At 46.5% G+C, this 20,986-nt stretch overlaps 1 long non-coding RNA gene across 1 annotated transcript in view; it reads right to left on the bottom strand.

Moving 5' to 3' along the window:
• The window catches only part of LOC138489506 (uncharacterized), a 74,091-nt gene extending 53,342 nt beyond the window's left edge, over positions 1 to 20,749 (bottom strand). The window contains exon 1 of the long non-coding RNA XR_011274806.1: positions 20,629 to 20,749. This is a non-coding gene — a long non-coding RNA (uncharacterized lncRNA). The remainder of the gene's footprint in view (positions 1 to 20,628) is intronic.
• Positions 20,750 to 20,986: the final 237 nt, after the last annotated feature.

The raw sequence follows: 20,986 nt of genomic DNA, 5'->3' as shown, positions 1-20,986 counted from the left end.
ACTTACTCAGGACAGCACTGGGAAATGTGCCCGGCTTCACATGGTGTGGACATTACAGAGGAAGGGGAACCAGATCCACTTACAGAGGACAGCACTGGGAAATGTGCCCAGCTTCACGTGGTGTGGGCATTACAGAGGAAGGGGACCCAGATCCACTTACTGAGGACAGCACTGGGTAATGTGCTCAGCTTCACGTGGTGTGTGTATTACAGAGGGAGGATACTTAGCACCTGGGGCGTGTTGCTGCAGCCAATCAGGTTGCTCCAAACCCGATACAAACTCGGGTTCAGAGCAAACTGTGAGCTGCTCACACCCAAGCCCTCATCTTACCCACGTCTCCCCTCCCTTCCGCTTGCCACATCCACCTCCCTCCTCACCCTTATCACCTGTTTTTTAAGTTATCGACAATGGCGCCACCATGCTGCTCCTGGATTCCAGACCGCCATGGAAATGGAAGAGAGGCTCTGCATGTGGCCCTCACCTTCCATCTCCATGGCAACCATATTGAGGGAGAATATGCTTGAAACAATGGTCAAGGCAATCACGCGATGCAATCATTCGACCAAATACAGTGCTAATAGCATCGCAGGATATTAACCCTGATAACCGGGTCCCAGGGCTGTGCTTGGTAGCAACGTCCCGGGAAGCCTTGTTAGAGGCCAGCGCTACACCCAGGCCTATGTGACGAATCACAGGTAATTTCCCTTTTTCTCCAAGGTGGAGCCCCGTTGTGAGGCTAGGGCGGTTAGCCTGCTGCACAAACCCTGCCTGGGGGTCAAAGTAAGGGGGACCTCCCCATGAGAGACTCCCACTTTGGGGACAAGGACTCCCATTCCTGTGAGGAACTCCCTACACCAACAAATGTAACTGCATACATGGAACTACCTGATAAGCCTCAGAATGTGGCATCTTTATCTTTGGCTGAAGGCATTGCAAGATGAAACCTAATGGCACCAGAAAAGGAAGATCTCTCTTTAATGTGAGAAGCATATATAACTGTGCCGAGGAGGAAGAGAAAAGAGGAGAAGCCCAATGCGCAGGGGAAGACCCTGACATCATTACGCCGGCCGGAGGCAGAGCAGAAGTCCTTTTGCGGAGCCCATGACTTCTGGGAGAGAGAGAATGCGAGCAGAAGACACCAGAGTACCGGCGCATGCAGAGGCGAGAAGAGTCTTGCCTCCACCGAGAGACTAGCAAGCAACCCGTTGGTGGCATGACCACAAGCTGAACGTTGTGAGCATGATGCCCCAGGAACTACAGCGATACTGCCATACAGGAAGTGAGGGTCGCTTCACACCAGCAGCAATAGTACGAAGCAGGAGTCCAACGTGGACCTGAGATCCAGAAGCCGAGCAGCAGAGAGAGAGCAGTCCCGAGCCCCTACCAAGCACCAGCCCCCACCAAGTAAGAGGTACCTGGGGGACTGCGAGAAGCGGAAGGTCTGCTGGATATCGTTATCTATCAGAAGAAACTCATCCCAGTGCTCAAAACGAGTTTTCAAACACAGAGCAATCTCATTTAAGTAGCTAAAAGCCTAGAAGACAGAAGCTGAACACAGACAGTTGTGTGAGCAATAAGTGGAGAGATACCCAAACCAGAGGAGAAAAGCCTAGAAGGGAGGAACTGCATCAATAGAGCTGGGGGATAACCAGTAAAGAAAGAGACACTCAAAGTCTGAGAACAGATGCGTAGAAAGGGGCAGAGGAAAAACCATACCTATCAAGTGCTCCACAAGGAGAAGGTCTGGAAAGTGGGTACAAATTACTATCTGAATAGCAAGAAAGGTGATTGTAAAAGACATTCGGAAAAGGGGGCCACAGAAAGCAGGAGAAAGAAAAATGCCCTGGAGGAGCTACGAGAGTTGGTCGCAGAGACTATCTGTTCCACGGGGAGGTGGCCTAATTCCAGACTATTGAATGACCTGGACGGGAGACCAGGCGAAGACAAATCACATCCCATTTATTTATTGGGTTTTTATAACGTGCCTATACACAAGTGTTTCAAGGCGCAACGAGACGAGGGGCGGGGGGTAACAGGGATGACAAAAACGGCCCTACTAGGTCTTGTGACATTTGGATCATGCAAGTGCAGTAAGCAGAAGTGCAGGGGAGAGGGGGTGGGGGGCTGGAGGGTAAAGCGAGTGCCAAGGGAGGCCAGGTGGACAGAGCCCAGGGAGAGTGAGTGCAGGGGCAGATTGTCCACAAGCTAAGTGCGAGGAATGGGGCTGGAGGGGATCAGGGGGCGCAGGCCCAGCCAGGCTAGTGCAGGGGGAGGGAGTCCCGAAGGGCAAGTGCAGGTGGGGTGGGGGTCAAAGGAGACCAAGTGCTAGAGTATACTGGTCATGGGGGGGCAGGCAGGAGCCTTTAGAATCATCAGAAGGAAGAGGCAGAGGGGGAGCATTAGCAGGGGAGAGGGTGAGGGAATGAGGAAGAGGGAAGGAGGGTCTTCAGCAGCTTCATGAACTTAAGGCGATCTGGCTGAAGTCTGAGAGGGCCAGGGAGGCCATTCCAGATGGAGGTACCTGCGGAGGAGAGAGATCGGTCCCCCACTCTCTGCTTGGAGAAGCCTCTGATCTGCAGAGAGTTGGAGCTAGAAGACCCAAGAGCTATAGCAGGGAGATATTTAGGGAGAGAGAGTTGGGTGTAGCGGTGTCCCAAGCCCAGAAAGCCTTGTGGATTATGCTGAGGGTCTTGAACTTGATCCTCGCAGCAACCGGGAGCCAGTGGAGAGATTTTAGGGCTGGAGAGATGCAGTCCCTGGGCTTGAGGCCAAGGATAAGTCTTGCAGTCCTATTCTGGATTAGTTGAAGGGGGGAAAGGAGGGAGTTAGGCAGGTTGAGGAAGAGACTGTTGCAGCAGTCCAGCCTGGAGAGGACTGTGGGGTGAAAATACAGCCCCAGAGTGACAGAGATGGAGAGGCCATGCTAGGCCCCTATTGTGAGAGTAAAGCTGGCTGATGTTGATACCCATTGGAAAATGCAGGCCAGTTCAAAACATTGTTTTCCGATATAAGGCCTAGTGAATGAACAAACATGGGCCTATTTCAACTTAAGTAAAATACAAAGACACTGAGTTGAAGGAACTGTATTATTGTAACTGTATCCAATGGAGAGGTGGTGCGGTAGCTGCTGACTTTGTGTAAACTGGGCAAAGGCCCCTATTGACAAATGTAAAACTGCAGCAGTGCACGTGGAAAGAAAAGACACCTTTGAAATACTGCGTATTTGGAAGATAAAAAGGAAGAATGATGCCAGACATGTAAGAAATAAAGTCAAATGACAGATTGCGTTATCAGGAATAAAGAGACTTAAGTTTCATCATATAAAATCACAGCATGTAAAAGAGAAAGGCCTATTTAATTTTTGTGGAAGTGAACACTGGTTTCCTATGCTCACTGTGTCCTATCTGTGTGCACAAGATTAATAATGAATCTACCTCTGTTCTAATACAGTAGAAAAAAGATTGTATTTATGAACAGCAGGCCTAGGTGTAATACAACATGTTACATTGTGTCAATGTAAAATGCTATTCTTTAGAATTATGTATGTAGCTTGTTTTTCCCATCGAACTGGAAGGTCTGTGCCTCTGAAACACTGACCTCAAGACCTTTGGCTGATGACCTCTAGGAGAAGAAGGTCTGGTTTTCAGGTTAAATGCTAAAAAATACAGAGAAGTAGATCAGAATTGTGGGATTTGCAGAAAACACAGCCAGCAGAAATAACCTTTAAGGTCAGGTCTACCCATTAACTGTACATTAGCTTCTAATAAAAACCTTTGAAGCCCAGGGTTGGAGGGCATGATCACATGGGTCAGCCAGATGTCCTGATCAGGTCCAGGATAGAAATGAAACCTAAGAAATGGAGGGGGCTGGTATGAAACGCAGGGAGACTTGTGGTGCCTTGCCATTGACTAACATTGAATACATTTTCTTGAATACAAAGTGCATCGTGTGTTCCACTGAGCTCATCCCGGGTTCATATTAAAAGGGGATCAGAAGCCCGCCGGGTCCAATGAATTTTGTGTGATGGATACAACTTGAGTTATGAAGAGTTATGAAGACAATTATGATTCTGGCCTTCTCATAATTCTGAGGGGGTAGAAAGTTGTTGTGAAAGTAAGGTTTGAATCAGGAGGGGCCGATTTGTGACTATTTCAGCTCAGGAGTAAATCGATAAAAACGGTAGCCCCTCCCAGGAAAGGCATGCCGAGATATGATTAGTAATTTCCGACTTGCCATAAAATATAGAATTAAAAAATATATATGTGCCTGTAGTTATCTGAAAGATTAGGGTAGCTGCCATGTTGTTAGATTTTCAGAACTCAAAAGTGTAAAACTACCTGTCAAATGATGTATTTTTCCTCCTCCCTGAGCTTCCATAACCCATACCTCCCAACTTCTGGTCCTATCAGCAGCCAGGGGGCGCCTTGGTGGGAAGTGAAGAAAGAGAGCTAGCCAATCTGTTTCGTGGGAATTATGAAAATATGTACGTGTCATCAGCCCTATATCTTGGCAATTTCCAATCTAAGAGGCGACTTGCAAGAAAACAACTAGGGAAAGAGACCAGGAGAGCTGCCTAATCCATCGGATTGTGGGTGCTCTCCATTAGTGGGAGGGGGGTGAAAGCGTGTATACCCTTAGCATATTTAACTAAAAATATAATTTAATTAATTCCCATATGGTCATTTATCACGTGGTGATGTTTTTGTCAAAATGTGAAATTGACAAAGGATTATCCCAGTGCACTGTAAATGACTCTAGTCTGTAATGCAATTGGTTACTCTGCTGTTCAATTGATACTAGTGTCCCCAAAACAGAAATCCCAACCCCTTGCATTCCCTTTGAAAACAAATTGCGCAAAACGAATGTTCCCTTTCAGTCCAAACCAGAATCCCAGCGCCTTGCATTTTTATTGTAGGAGTGGTGCAAAATGAAATTCCCCCTTTATTCCCTTACATCCCAAATCAGAATTCTACAACATTGCATTTTACCTAAATAAACGGCCCTAAACAATGTTCCTGCTGGAGTTCCTTTTCCAAACATTGCCGTTCTTATAAAAAGCCAAAACTATTTTTCCATTGTGTTCCCACTTCCTGTACCTTGCCTTCAAATCAGAGGGGTCATATCTAATTGATGCCTGGAGGGTGGCCGTTGCTGGGAGAAACTAGTATTGTGCCAAACTAAGCAATCACAGTGTGTTTTGTATTTTTCCTATTAGTTAATTTGCAAGAAATCTTATTTTTCCTATTGGTTAATTTGCAAGAAATCTGGTGTAAATTGTGACTGAAAACTTCAAGATTTTATCTGTGTCTAATAGCAACTGAAAGTCTTTGAAACCTATGTTAGTTAATTGGTGCAAGAAATTTGAAAGTGTGATATTGTGTAGTGCCACAGCATTGGTGGTTGCTGTTTTTCTGATTGCCTATGAGTCTTTGCAAAAACTTAAATAAATATATATTCTTACTATACACCAGCCTGGTTCTTAGCTGATTGATGGTAAAGAGGGCATTTTGACGTAGGGTACGATAGAAGTGGAGGCCTCACTAACGTTGAATCTGTAAAGCGTTTTGTTGTGCGCCACCTTGCTTTGAGGCTGGGGGGGGACTCTGAGTTGATAATGACCGTATAATAAACCATGACAGGACCAGAGCTCTGGAGACATTGGGCCTCAGTACGAGTTTGGAGGTAGCCATGCCGTTTTTAGCGGCATGGCTACCCCCAAACCGGGTAACGGGTCCGGGTCCCGCAAAAGGGGACTTACCGGGCAATTCCGACCTTGGAGGGCCCGGTAATTCCCTTTCGCGGGACCCGGACCCGGTATATCCCCATTCCCATTTGAGCCCCCATAGGGCTCAATGAGAATGGGGAGGATGCTAACAACGGGTCCGTTAATGGCGGGCCCGTTGTTAGCATCCTGGTCTGCTAGCGGGACCCGCTGTGCACGTCTAGTCTGGCCAGGCGTCCAGAGCGGGACCCGCTGCAATGTGGCGGCCCGGAATGAACAGTGCCGGTCCCTTACCGGCACCGTTCATTCCGCGGCCGCCTATGTTGCAATGAGGCCCATTGAGTTTCTGGGGGAAGGTGAAGAAAGGGAGACTGCCTCGGGAGCAGGTGCCGCTGAAAGGTGGCCTTCTTGGCAAGGTCTGTGATGTGAGGAAAGATGGAGAGAGATGAGTTGAAGATAGCACCAAGGGTTTTTGCCTGACAGGAGGGTGAGGGGAGGGGACCCATGGAGGGAGCTGGAGTCCCAATGAGAAGGATCTCAGTCTTACTGGCATTAAGGCAGAGATCGTTGATAGCACACTATGCCTGAATAGCAGACGGACAGTTAGGAATGAGAGAGAAAGAGGAGGAGGCGGAAGAGGGAAGTTTGACGGAGAGTTTCGGGTCGTCCGAATAACATTGTAAGGTAGGAGAGAAGGCAGATATCAAATGGGCTAAGGGGCGCAAGGTAGATGTTGAAAAGCCAGAGCGAGAGAGTAGAGCCCTGAGGGACCCAACTGATGGAGTGTGAGATGGAGGAGAAAAAGGGGCCAGCTGAACCTGGGACGGTCGTTCAGAGAGGAAGGAGGTTAATCAGTCCAGAGCCAGGTCCGTGATGCCAAGGGTGTCATGAACCGATTTATAAGGGTGGCGTAATTGACCTATCAATGGTAGAGGAAAGGTCCAGAAGGATCAGAACGGAAGGAGAGTTGGAATCGAGATTATACAGCAATCTTCACAGGTGTTCAGGAGAGCAGGTTCCGTGCCTCTGGCAGCTCTGAAGTCAGACTGGTGGCTGTGGAGAGAACCAACAGATTCTGTGTGGTGGAAAAGCTGGGAGATGGACTGCTTCTCCAATAGTTTGCCCAGGAAGGGAGTAATGGAGATAGGGTGGTAGTTAGCTGAACAGGAAGGGTCGGCAGAAGACTTTTTGAGGGGAGAGTGCGCAGGGGAGTGCTTGAGGGGTGACAGGAAGGATCAAGTGGCAAAGGAGTGATCCAAGGCTGGAGCAAGGGCGACAATGTTGTCCTTGATAGATCTGGAGGAGCAGCGGAGCACCTGTTTGGAGGAGACTTTCATAGAGCGGACTTGTCTAGAAACCTCATGAGAAAGAGGAGAGAAGGAAGGATGGGGGAGGGGGACCAAGGGAATCCTGAGAGCGGGTGAGGGAGAAGGGAGTGGTGAAGATGAGAGTGAGGACAGGATGTCCTGAGTTTTAGTAATGAAGTGAGAGGCCAGAGAAGTTCAGAGGGCCTGGGAAGGCAGAGGAGACATGGAGACTGCAGTAGGATTGGAGAGTTCCTTGCAGATTTTGAAAAGGTCAGCCGTGCTGTTAGTGGCCCCAGAGATGCGGGCTTGGAAAAAGGCCCTCTTCTTCGAGCAGAGTCTGTATTGGCTTTGGAGCAGGCAGCAGGCCAGTTTGCGGATCCACGTGACAAGGACTACGATGTCCGAAGTGTTGGAGATGGAGAGTTGAAGGTTAGTAAGGGCTGTGTCAGAGTGAGAGTCAGAGGCAGGTGTAGGAGGGGGATTGAAGGTGGCTGCAACAGCAGCAACTGACACTCGCTTCATAGGTCGAATGATGGAGAAGGAGAATGGCAGTGCAGGCGGGGGCTTAACCGGGGGACCCAGGATGTCCAGGTGAGACTACAGGTGAGAATGATCAGACCAGAAGAGAGGAGTAATGAGATGTTTGGCGATGGGGATGTCTGCAGAGATGAGAGCATCCAAGGTGTGACCAGCTGAGTGCATCGGACCAGGGGGAAGAATGAGAGAGAGAAAGAGTCACTGAGGTTGCGAAAAAGTCCAGAGGCCGTATCAGGGGAGTCAAGGTGAATATTGAAATCTCAGAGGAGGAGAAGCTTGAAGATGGAGGCCAGGTGAGAAGAGGTAAGGACAACCTACTCTGAGAGGAAAAGGAAGACCTGGCCAGGAGGCATGTAGATGATGGCCAGAGTCAGAGGGAGGACAGGAAGGTCATCAAACCTGCAGACAAGGCATTCAAAAGAGGAGTAGGCCTGAGTGGATATGATAGTAGAAGAGAGCCACTCATGGAAGATTGGGTCACTCTGCGTCCGGACCGGTTGGGCCTGATCCGGTTGGATCTTGTAGCCCTCAGGGAGGAAAGTGTAAAAACATGCGACAGAGCTGGCAGTGAACCACTTGTCGGTAAGAGCAAGGACGTCTACGCTGAGGTCTTCAAGGAGGTGGCAGATGTGAGAGGAGTGTTTGACGGCAGAGCGAGAGTAGAGGGTAGCTAAGTGGAGCAGGTTGACACTTTTGAAGGTCTTCCAAGGAGGGGTACAGCAGTGTGGTACACCTGTCAGAGGTGGCAGAGGGCCAGACGTGAGGTATTGGAGGAGTGGCAGGAGAGGGCATGAAGTTGATGAGAGACGGAATACACCTATCAAGAAGGAGGAGGTTTGGCTAAGAGCCCTGGACCATTACAGTGGCATTAAGGTAGACATTATTGATGGCCCTAGAGGACAGGAAGGATGCCAAGAGTACTTCTCAACGGGTGTCTGTCATGATGCCTGCCCCTGGGGATCCAGATCAAGTCCAGCAGCCCCGGAAGCAGGCATCAAGTTATTCCAAGCAAGCCCAACAACCCCTGCTAGGGGCCATTTGGGTGCAGTCCTGGCGTCTATGGCGCCAGGCTCATATGGAGAGTCAGTGCTGGCGCCATAGGCGCCAGGCTCATAGATTAAAACTTACCTGATGCAGACCATGCTGCAAGAGCTCCAAGCCAAAAGAGGCTTGAAAGGGACTACTTTACCTTGGGACTATTTTTTCACTCGGGTGGGGTCGGGGAGGAATACTTACATGGGACTACTTTGGAGGCTATTTAAACCGCGCCCGAAGAGCAGCACACGCTTCGCGTTATTCTGCATCCAGCAGCGTAACGCTCACCGTGCCTGCAAGTCAGCATCCAGTCTTCTGCCACGCCCGCCTCGAGTCTGGACCTCCTAGAAAAAGGGAGAAAGAAGGAGAAAAGGTTAGAACAAGAGCAATACCTTTGATCCTTACCTGAATTCCCGATCCACCGCGCCTTCGACCTGGAAGAAAGAAGTTATTTTATGCGCGTCGCCTCGCCTGCTGCAGCGCCGCGCTGAACTCACCGGCCTTGGCAACATCTTCACTATCCACCGCATCCTTCTGCATGTTCCCGCCGCACTCCGGCACCTAAGGGGAACACAAGAACAGCAAGGTGAGCCAAGGGAATAAACAGAGGCAATATTAGTTAACCCCCATAGACTTACCTGATTTTACCACCGGGGGTACTATTCCTCTTCACGGGTCGGCGCAGCCTCCACCGCATCCTCGCCGTACCCCGGCCCCTAAGGGGAACAAAAGGACAGCAAGGTGAAACAAAGGGACAAACAAGGGGAAACCTCCTCACCACAATAGACTTACCTAATTTTACCGCCAGAGGCATTATTCCCCGAGACTTCATACTTTCTCTCAGCACCTGAATAAGGGAGAAAGCAACAGGTTACATACTGACATCATTTTATCGAACTGTATTGGATAATACAAATCCTTACCTGAAAATTACCGTTTTCCACAAGAAACTCTTCGCTAGGGGCAAGCTGCAACCTGCAAGGAATCGGACAAGAGTGAAAGTCAGACATTTGAACTCTTACGAACTACATACTTATGGCGTCTTGCCGGAAAACTCAGAGTCAATATAGTTCTGGAACTCACCAATTCCTTCGAACCAGTGAAGCAACTGGTTATCTACGCACCCCTGCGCTCAATGCAGGATGGAGAGCTCATCTTTCCAAACCATCAGGTGAGACTATAAGAGGGGACATCAAAGGTGATCAGTGGGGAGAACAGCGGGGGTGGGGGGTTTACGCTCAACTCAACGGGTGGTTAATTCCCTTTCTCCATTTGCAGAAGAATATTCCTACGGGCCAAGCAAACGAAGCTAGGTGGGCCAGTCCAGTCCGTCATCTCAGCACTACGCGTCACATTGGTGGAAACCGCAGCTGTCCAGTTCAGATCGACGCCCCTGTGGGAACAGGTGAGCGTAACAGAACGCGAAGCCTACCCACAAATTCCCACCCGGGCGTTATGGATACCTCGGAAACTGACCAATTGGGCCAATTACTAGGGGAACTGAGGGCTGAAGTGCATTCCGCCCATCAAGAAACCAATGCTCTTAGGAGAGAACTGTTTTTGTCAAAGGAGCGAACTGATGACCTTGCTAGGCAACTACTGCAAAGCCAGGCTGGACAAGCACCCTTACCAGGACCCGGGGGAAATCCAGCTCCTGTGTCATCGAGTAACCCTGTGCCAATAAACCTACCAGGAACTATTCCATTAGCTCCGCCCGAACGATTTGCCGGGGACCCCAAAAGGTTCGCTGTGTTTATGAACCAATGCCGCTTGCACTTTTTATGCAGACCCAGAGCCTTCCCAAACGATCAAGCCAAGGTAGCCTTTGTATTGTCATATCTCAGAGGCAGTGCAGCTGATTGGTCAATTCCACTAGTTACTCAGGATGACCTGATTCTTTGGGATTTTCAGGGCTTTCAAATGAGCATGGAAAGACTATTTGCCCGGCACTCCCAAGGACAGGCCCTGGATAACGAACTTTTGTCCCTACAGCAGGGTAACGAGGACCTTCTATCCGACATCGCAACCTTTAATAGGTTGATAGTGGAAACTGGGTGGCCCGAGGTAAAACGAATCACGTTATTTCATCGAGGGCTTCGAGGAGAACTCAAGGATGTCTTGGCTCAAGTTGTGAACCCACCTCAAGACTGCGCTGAATATATAGACTTAGTGGTCCAGTTAGTTCACAGACTTCAGAACAGAAAGGCTGATCGAGCCAAGTTTGAGAATCGGGTGTTGGTCAAAACCCACGCTAACCCCAAAGGAGCAGATGCTTCAGAACCCATGCAAATCAGAGGGGTTAAAGGACCCTTAACCCAGAAGGAAAGAGAAAGGAGACGGCAAATGCAATTGTGTCTATATTATGGAACTTCTGGGCATTTTCTATGGGAGTGCCCTGTAAAACCACCAAAGAAGGTGGTAGGAGCTGCTTATAAAAGCCATATGGAGTCAGACTCGGGAAAAGACCACGCCCGACAAGCGTAGAGGTCCGCTTGCCGAGCTTGAAGAAGGATACTCAGACCTCGCATTTCATCATACCAATGATCCTATTAGATCCAAAGCAGCCATCGCGTATGCACGCAGTAGGGCATACATTGATAGCATGGCCATAGGAAACTATGTGGACTACGAATTGGCTTCCAGGATGAATCTACCTCTCTGCCAAAAAACCACCTCAGATGTCATCACCACAGTCGATGGAACTGAAATTGCCTCTGGGCCTGTAACTCATTCCACCGCAGAGATGACACTATTGGGTCAGGATGGGCATCGAGAGACTATTGTGCTTGATCTAATCAAAGCCCCACAGTACCAAATAATACTGGGGATACCTTGGTTGGAAACACATAATCCTTGTATTGATTGGCGAGAGAAGATAATAACCTTCCCGGATTGTGCACAAACCTGTTACCCAAAGAAAAACCAGAACGCAGGCCTGGCCACAGTAACCACATCAGTCGTGCAACTACCTCCAGAATATCAAGAATTCCAGGATGTGTTCCAAAAAGAACAGGCAAACACCTTACCACCTCACAGATCGTATGATTGTCAAATCGATCTCATACCCGGTGCACAACCCCCTTGTAGCAGGATCTATGCCCTTACGGAACCTGAGACCCTTCACCTACGGCAATATCTAGACCAATACCTTGCTAATGGCTTCATTTGCCCATCCAAGTCCCCTGCATCTTCAGCTTTGTTCTTCGTGCCCAAAAAGGAAGGTGACCTCAGAACGTGCATAGACTACTGCGCATTGAACCAGATCACTGTTAAGAACCGATACCCATTGCCTCTGATCCCCGAACTACTAGACCAAGTAAAGGACGCTTGCATATACACTAAGTTGGATCTCCGGGGGGCATACCATCTGGTACGAGTGAAAGAGGGCGTCGAATGGAAGTCTGCCTTTCGCACTAAGTACCGGTTATTCGAATACCAGGTGATGCCCTTCGGGTTGTGCAATGCACCAGCAGCCTTCCAATACTTCATGAACGATGTCCTTCGTGAACTCATTGACGTTTGTGTTGTCGTATATATTGATGATATTCTAGTATACTCCTCTTCAGAATCTGACCATGTGAAGCACGTCCAAGCAGTCCTTGAGAAATTGCGCCAGCACAAACTATATGCAAAACTGGAAAAATGTGTTTTTCATGCCACGGAAGTTGAATTCCTTGGGTTTATCCTGAGTCCAAAAGGAGTCCGAATGGACTCACGAAAGGTGGACGCAATTCTTAAGTGGCCATCACCGAGTTAAGTTAAAGGAGTACAAAGCATGCTCGGCTTTGCCAATTTCTACCGCAGAATCATCCTGGACTTCTCACATGTTGTACATCCCATCACAGCACTCTTGCGAAAAAACAAATGCTTTATGTGGACTGAAGAAGCTGAAAATGCCTTCCAAGAACTGAAAGCGAAATTCACGTCTGCACCTGTACTAAAGCACCCGCGCCCTGAACTTCCATACATAGTGGAAACTGATGCATCCAGTTTAGCCATGGGAGCTGTCCTGTCCCAAAAGGACCCTGAAACTGGCCAGCTTCACCCAGTAGAATTTTGGTCCAGAAAGTTCTCGGCACCCGAGTTAAACTATGCTGTTACCGACAAGGAGTTATTAGCCATTAAATCCGCCTTCAAGGCTTGGCGGCACTATCTTCTCGGTGCCAGGCATACCATTACTGTGATCATCGATCACCGGAACTTGCAGTATTTAAAGACAGCCAAGGCCCAATGGTCACACCAGCTCCGATGGGCATTATTCTTTGCCGAGTTCGATTTCGTGATAACCTACCAACCAGGTTGCAAGAACGGTAAAGCAGACGCCTTATCCCGAATAGGGATGGGAGAGGCAGAAGTGAACCCAGAACCAGTACCTATAATTTCCGAACAAAGGATTCTTGGCATGACTACTCTACAGACACTAGAGGACATTCAGGTGAAGATCCAGCAACTCTTTGATTCCACAGCCCTGCAGGACTGGGTAAAGAAAGGCCCGGACTACTCTGTCACCAATAACCTGCCTTATTACCAAGGGCGGCTATATCTGCCACACAAGGAACTACAAGAGCTAGTCATTTCCCATTATCATGACACCCTAATAGAGGGGCACCCAGGTATCGCAAAGACTGAAGCCAAAATTAAGAAACAATTCTGGTGGCCCACCTGGCGAAAGGATATTAAATCATTTGTAATGTCTTGTGGCATTTGCGCCCAAAACAAAAGTCAGAAGAAAAAACCAGCTGGACTCTTACAACCTTTAGACATTCTGCCTACACCATGGCACACCTTATCATTAGACTTTATTACTGATCTATCCCCATGCAATGGATTTAACACCATTCTAGTTATTGTGGATCTTTTTTCCAAGATGGCCCACTTTATTCCTTTAAAGGGATTACCTTCAGCTTCAATCCTGGCCAAGGAGTTCCTCGAAAACATTGTTCGCATACATGGATTTCCGTCCGTATTGGTCTCTGACCGGGGCAGTCAATTCATTTCACATTTTTGGAGGAAATGTTGTCAATTGGCGCAAATCGATGTGAGGTTATCGACCAGTCACCACCCCCAAACCGATGGTCAAACGGAGAGGACCAACCAGACTCTTGAACAATACCTGCGTTGTATGTTACATCAAACTGAGAGTAATTGGAAAGACATTCTTTGGATCGCCGAATATGCATACAATAACTCAGTACATTCTGGAACTGGACAAAGCCCCTTTTATACCTTATATGGGCACCATCCTCGAACCTCAAACCTTGACTCACCCCAACACTTAGAAATGCCCGCAGTGGACCATCTGCACGCTACGATTACACAAGCCTTTAAGGAAGCAACTGCACATTTAAAACAAGCGAAAGAAAAATACAAGAAAAATGCTGATCGGCATAGAGGCGATACTCCACAATACCAGATAGGGGACCAAGTATGGTTGGCCACAAAACACATACCTCTAAAGTAAAGGAAAACAAAGATGTTCCCAGTCTCACTGCGCCAAGAAATTACAATTAGTTGTTTGTGCAAAGAGAAGCCTTTATTGTTTGTGTGAAGAGAAACCTGACACGTTTTTTCAAGCTGTGTACAGCTTTTCATCAGAGGCTTAAATTGCATAATACATCATTTCCATACAAATTGGGTAAAGTTAAAAACATACACATGATTGTTTTGTGCAAAAAATTGTTACATAAAGAACATAGGCACAAGTTGTGAGCAAGCAGTCCAGGGCGCGATGCAACCACAAAAAATATAACACATGTACATCACATGTAGGAAAAGTAAAAAAGTAGAAATTAAATTACTACAAATTAACCAATTTCATTCGTAGTAGTCCGTTGACAGACAAACAAAATGAGAAAAAGAAACATAATTTTAGAAACAAAAGTTGCCCATAGCAGCGCAATCAAGTTCCACTTAGTAAGCTAAGTCTTAAATCAAAGACTGTAATGTATTCCAAAAATAAGTACCTTAGGTTGCAGCAATAAGAACTCCACATTTAGAGTAGGACAATGCCAGATACAGTTCTGTAGGCAGATAGATTAAGTAATTACTGGAAAGCCAATTGCAGAAAAATATTACGTAAGTTACCAAAACAAACCGTAATGCTGTCAATAAAAACATACCTCAAAATGCCTCGCAGTTGCGGAAAGCTAATTTAGCCAAAGAGAAAATAAATCTCAAATTAGTATTAAAAAAACCACCAAAGTACCCATTAAATTAACTCCAATTAACTCGTGATTCAAAAGGACTGTGGACAATTCCTAACTGGTTAACCAAAAAAGCCAATTAAAAGTTAAAACTACAACATGGGGAGAGAAAAATAAACAGACCTACCTCGATGACCATTTGTTTCAGTCTACTCGTGTTACCATTGCACAATGCACGAAAGAAAGGTAGGATTAAATATACTGGAATGCAGTATAACACAATGCATGGCCTTCCAAGTGAGACAAACAGAAAGGGGCGAAAAGGATCACCATGTTGATCACCTTTAGAAATGCCTAACTTAGTGAAACTGGTCCATAAGCCCAAATTAGCCAACAAATAAAAAGGAGAATTTAGCAAACAACTATTACTCATGTTTTGCTGAGGAATTTTATTTTTTATTTTTTTTTATTTTTTTTAGAGACAAAATTAAGTTAAAAGTAACAAGCCTCAGCTAGTCATTAATAATTGAAGTGGTATTTAAATAAACCAACAATTCCAATGCACTAAAAAAAGGGTGGGGCTGAGTGCGCTGCTACTGAACACCATTACAAATAAAGGCACATTGCACAGTAATAATACACATGGAACAAGAATATAATTACAGGAGGGGATCTCCCCAAGAGGATAATTAAAGGCACTTGTCAACCCCAACAGAGGAAATATGAATTATAAAAATATGGCAAACTCATGATCCGAATTAAGTCCTTCAGAAACAGTGCAATATTTACAAATTAATTTGGCCTCCAACAATTGTCGTAATTTTAGTGTAAGGTTACCACCCCGTGGGGGCAATGACACTTTGCACAGCCCCACAAAACGAATGTCATTTTTGCAGTCCATTTGATGAGATTTTTGCCAATGATAGGCAAGGGGGTATTTGGCATCTTGGCTCCCAATGGAAGCCAGATGTTCACGAATTCTAATTTTAAGTGGGCGAATAGTGCTCCCTATATATTTCAGGCCACAGGTGCATATAATGCAATACACTACAAACTTAGAATTGCAATTGATGAAAGACTTGATTTCATGATTACCTCGTAGCCCAAAAGAGACTGCAGATGTTTCAAATGTAAAGTTGCACATATTACAAACACCACATTTATGAAAACGAAGGACTCTGGCGGAATTGAGCCAAGTCTTGGGTATAGATAAGGGGCTCATAAATGATGGACTCAATACATTTTTAAGGGATGTACCTTTGCTGTAAGTCACACTGACATTAGTGTCCAACCAATTTGAGATGTCTTTGTCGAGATGTAACAAGTGCCAATGTTTACTTAAAATAGCATGTATTTTGTGACTATCAGAGTTATATCTTGTGATAAACCTGATATTTTCAGAGTTTAATGATTTAGACCGAGTTTTTGGCACCAATAGATCCACTCTCTTAACCTGACGTACTGTGGCTGATGCTTGTTCGACACACTTCTTATGGTAACCTTTATTCAAAAACCGGGATTTGATAAGAGCACATTCTTGATCATAATCCACTGATTGGGAGCAATTTCTCTTAGCACGAATGAATTCCCCTTTGGGAATATTGGCAATGACATGTTTTTTATGGCATGATTCTGCATGTAACGTGGCATTCACTGAGGTCGATTTGCGAAAGGTTTTGGTAATTAGGCCGTCAGGGGTTAGTTCTATGGAAAGGTCCAAAAAGTCAATGTGAGATTGACTAAAGGTTGAGGTAAATTGTAATCCCCAATCATTATCATTTAAACAGGATACAAATTCAACAAGAAGATCTTTTGTACCAGTCCACACTAAAATAACATCATCGATGTAACGTTTCCACAAATAAATAAAAGGTGAATAAATGGATTTATGGATATCATGTGTATGTTTTTAACTTTACCCAATTTGTATGGAAATGATGTACTATGCAATTTAAGCCTCTGATGAAAAGCTGTACACAGCTTGAAACATGTGTCAGGCTTCTCTTCGCACAAACAATAAAGGCTTCTCTTTGCACAAACAACTAATTATAATTTCTTGGCGCAGTGAGACTGAGAACATCTTTGTTTTCCTTCAACTATTCCTGTGGATGTGTATTGGCAGTACACCCACACCGCCCAGATAACCGCAGCCTTGATGTTTATTTTCTTAATCACTGTATAAGCGCTGTGGACTCGTGACTTTTTCTGCCATAACTTTGTTCTTACCTCTAAAAGGAACACAGACCTTTAACCCCAGATATTTGGGACCTTACTCTATTAAGGCCATTATCAACCCAGTGGCCGTCAAGTTGGACTTACCTGCTAATATGCAAATTCACCCCGTTTTTCATGTGTCACTTTTGAAACCAGTGTACCCAGGGACAAGACTAACCAAGCCACCAGACCCCATCCTTATAGACGGGGAACCCGAATTTGAGGTCAAGAACATCCTGGACTCCAAGTTGGTGAAGTCAAAGCTTTCTTATTTAATCGACTGGAAAGGTTACGGACCACAGGAAAGGTCATGGGAACCTAGTGACCATGTTCATGCACCCCGATTGGTGAAAAAATTCCACCGAACATTCCCAGACAAACCAAGACCACGAGGAAGAACGACTTTAGGAGGGGCCTTGGTGGGGAGTGCTGTCATGATGCCTACCCCCGGTGACCCAGACCATGTCCAGTGACCCCGGAAGCAGGCATCAAGTTATTCCAAGCAATCCCAACAACCCCTGCTAGGGGCTATTTGGGTGCAGTCCTGGCGTCTATTGCACCAGGCTCATATGGAGAGTCAGTCCTGGCGCCATAGGCGCCAGGTTCATAAATTAAAACTTACCTGATGCAGACCATGCTGCAAGAGCTCCAAGCCAAAAGAGGCTTGAAAGGGACTACTTTACCTTGGGACTATTTTTTCACTCGGGTGGGGTCGGGGAGGAATACTTACCTGGGACTACTTTGGGGGCTATTTAAACCACGCCCGAAGAGCAGCACATGCTTCGCGTTATTCTGCATTCAGCAGCGTAACGCTCACCGTGCCTGCAAGTCAGCATCCAGTCTTCTGCCACGCCCGCCTCGAGTCTGGACCTCCTAGAAAAAGGGAGAAAGAAGGAGAAAAGGTTAGCAAAGGTTAGAACAAGAGCAATACCTTTGATCCTTACCTGAATTCCCGATCCACCGCGCCTTCGACCTGGAAGAAAGAAGTTATTTTATGCGCGTCGCCTCGCCTGCTGCAGCGCCGCGCTGCACTCACCGGCCTTCGCACATCTTCACTATCCACCGCATCCTTTTGAACACAAGAACAGCAAGGTGAGCCAAGGGAATAAACAGAGGCAATATTAGTTACCCCCATAGACTTACCTGATTTTACCACCGGGGGTACTATTCCTCTTCACGGGTCGGCGCAGCCTCCACCACATCCTCGCCGTACCCCAGCCCCTAAGGGGAACAAAAGGACAGCAAGGTGAAACAAAGGGACAAACAAGGGGAAACCTCCTCACCACAATAGACTTACCTAATTTTACCGCCGGAGGCATTATTCCCCGAGACTTCATACTTTCTCTCAGCACCTGAATAAGGGAGAAAGCAACAGGTTACATACTGACATTATTTTATCGAACTGTGTTGGATAATACAAATCCTTACCAGAAAATTACCGGTTGCCACAAGAAACTCTTTGCTAGGGTCAAGCTGCAACCTGCAAGGAATCGGACAAGAGTGAAAGTCAGACATTTGAACTCTTACAAACTACATACTTACGGCGTCTTGCCAGAAAACTCAGAGTCAATATTGTTCTGGAACTCACCAATTCCTTCGAACCACTGAAGCAACTGGTTATCTACGCACCCCTGCGCTCAATGCAGGATGGAGAGCTCATCTTTCCAAACCATCAGGTGAGACTATAAGAGGGGACATCAAAGGTGATCAGTGGGGAGAACAGCGGGGGTGAGGGGTTTACGCTCAACTCCACAGGTGGTTAATTCCCATTCTCCATTTGCAGAAGAATATTCCTACGGGCAAAGCAAACGAAGCTAGGTGGGCCAGTTCAGTCTGTCATCTCAGCACTACGCATCACATTGGTGGAGACCGCAGCTGTCCAGTTCAGATCGATGCCCCTGTGGGAGCCAGGTGAGCGTAACAGTGCCACCATTAATGGGAGAGTGAGAGGAAGAGAACGGGGAGTGTACTGAGACCATATGGGGAGTTCAAAGGTCCAGAGAGTGAACGACAAAGAAGATGGCGGTGAAAGTCTGCCTGGAAGAAGCGTTGACATAGGTGTCAGCGATAGGCAGGCTTGGATTGGAGACCAGAAGATCCTTCTTGAATGTTCTCCTTCCAAACTTCAACAGGGGGATAGAATAGGTCATAGCACAGCAGTTAGAGATGATAAGGGAGATTGAGAGCACCATTGAGAGCAAGGAGAGAAGGAAGGGTGAGACAGGGCGAGAGGGAGAAACTGCAGTGCACGATACCGAACTATACCACACAGAATGCAACACTTTAGAATCAGGTGTCCAGGAAGGGGAAAAAAGTCTAAGTTATATCACACTGCAGAGAAAGCAAGAGACCTAGAAGTGAGTTATCTGACAGAGTGAAAATCTTAGATAAAAGGGAAAGAGGATAAGTCTCATTTTTAAGCACAACAGCAATGTAAAAGCACCTAGATTCAACTTTCCTAGAAAGGGGGGGAAAGCCTAATTTTCAAGCACAACAGCAAAGCACCCAGATTTGACTTTCATAGAAGGGGGGAGGAGGAAGCCCCAATGGCTAGTTACAACAGTTAACCTAGTGCCAGATATGGATAACATACAACTACACCGTGCAGCAGACAGTACAAATAGCTATTAGAAGTAAAAAGGTAGGAGGGACACTTAAATAGGGAGCAGTAATGGCTGTTCCCCCTGCCCGTGCCTTTCTTACCTTGTCAGTCGCTGCTGGATGATGGCTGCACTGCATGCTCCCATGGCAAACACCAGCAAACACACTCTGGAGCTGCTATTGAAATGAAATGAAATGAAATGAAATGATGAAATGATATTTTATTTATATCGCGCTCGTACACAAGTGTTTCAGAGCACGACCAGGCAAAAAGTGAGGGGAACAAGGGAGAGAAAAAACAGAAAACACTGCGATCTTACTAGGCCCAGTGACATTTAAGAAAGCGCAATACAGGAGCTGCCCTTTGCCTCTGGGCCCTTCTTCAAGGGGGCTGCATGGGCAGTGGGGCTGCCCTAGTGGGTTAACATAAAGGGGCAGTACACCAATCAGAGGACAGGGGAGGGAAGGAGAAACCAGGAAGTGGCAAAGATCAAGAGAGCACGAGGCAGCGATTGATCAGAATGTAAAAAGCAGTTTAGATTTTAAAAATGGAGCGGGAAGGCCGCGTAGAAATTAGCACTTACCCTAGGCTTACTCAGATGTAAAAAGCTGCATAGGCAAGGGATCCAATCTCACTACAATACAATATGGCAGTGCGCCACTGAGGGGACATTGGTTTATTTAAGTTAGTTAACATTAGTGGCAGGGCCAAATAGGGTAGTATGGGCGGAGGACATATTTTCTTTTGACTTTATGACAACAGATTAGCACCTTTCATTTTTTTTTATTTGTAGGGTATTCCCTTGTGTCATAGGGAAAGTAAGGCCTTCTACTTATAATTTCATAAAAAATATGAGTCATGTCTTCCAAGTGTCAGACTCCTTCTTCCGACCCGCCACACCCATTAACTCGGGCCCCAGGCATTATCAACCGGTACAGCATTGGGACTGTATTAAGAAACATACATCAAGGACAGAATAGCAAGACCCATTTTCAGAGCCGAAAATAACAAGCCACCTATTTCATGGACTCTAAAAACACTTGTTAAAGGTCAGTGGTGTAACTTTACCCAGAGAGAGCAGCGCTTGGTGAACTTCCTTCATCACATTGCTGTAAAGTTCCTTCTGCCATTCCTTCAAAATCACCCACTCCTCTTCAGCGAAACAGGCAGCACCTCCTGGGATGGTGAGCTGTACCTGGAACAGAACACATGACATCAATTATTTACTAATTCGATTCAACCAGCCCTTGTTTCTATATTAATCGTCAATGTAAATTCAAGAAAAAGAGACAAAGAAAGACTAAAGAACCAGGTGGAGAGCGATCCTTTGTGTATGTACACCTTGGGGTGACTCTTACACCAGTCAGTGTATCTGAAACTCGAAAAAGAACTAGTGAAGCTCCCACTCAAGAACTAGGTTATGTTA

The sequence above is a fragment of the Ambystoma mexicanum genome, chromosome 9 (assembly GCF_040938575.1).
Source record: "Ambystoma mexicanum isolate Mex_15411 chromosome 9, UKY_AmexF1_1, whole genome shotgun sequence".
Lineage (NCBI taxonomy): Eukaryota > Metazoa > Chordata > Amphibia > Caudata > Ambystomatidae > Ambystoma > Ambystoma mexicanum.
The sequence above is the reverse complement of the archived record's forward strand: the minus strand, read 5'-3'. Positions and strand labels throughout refer to the sequence as shown.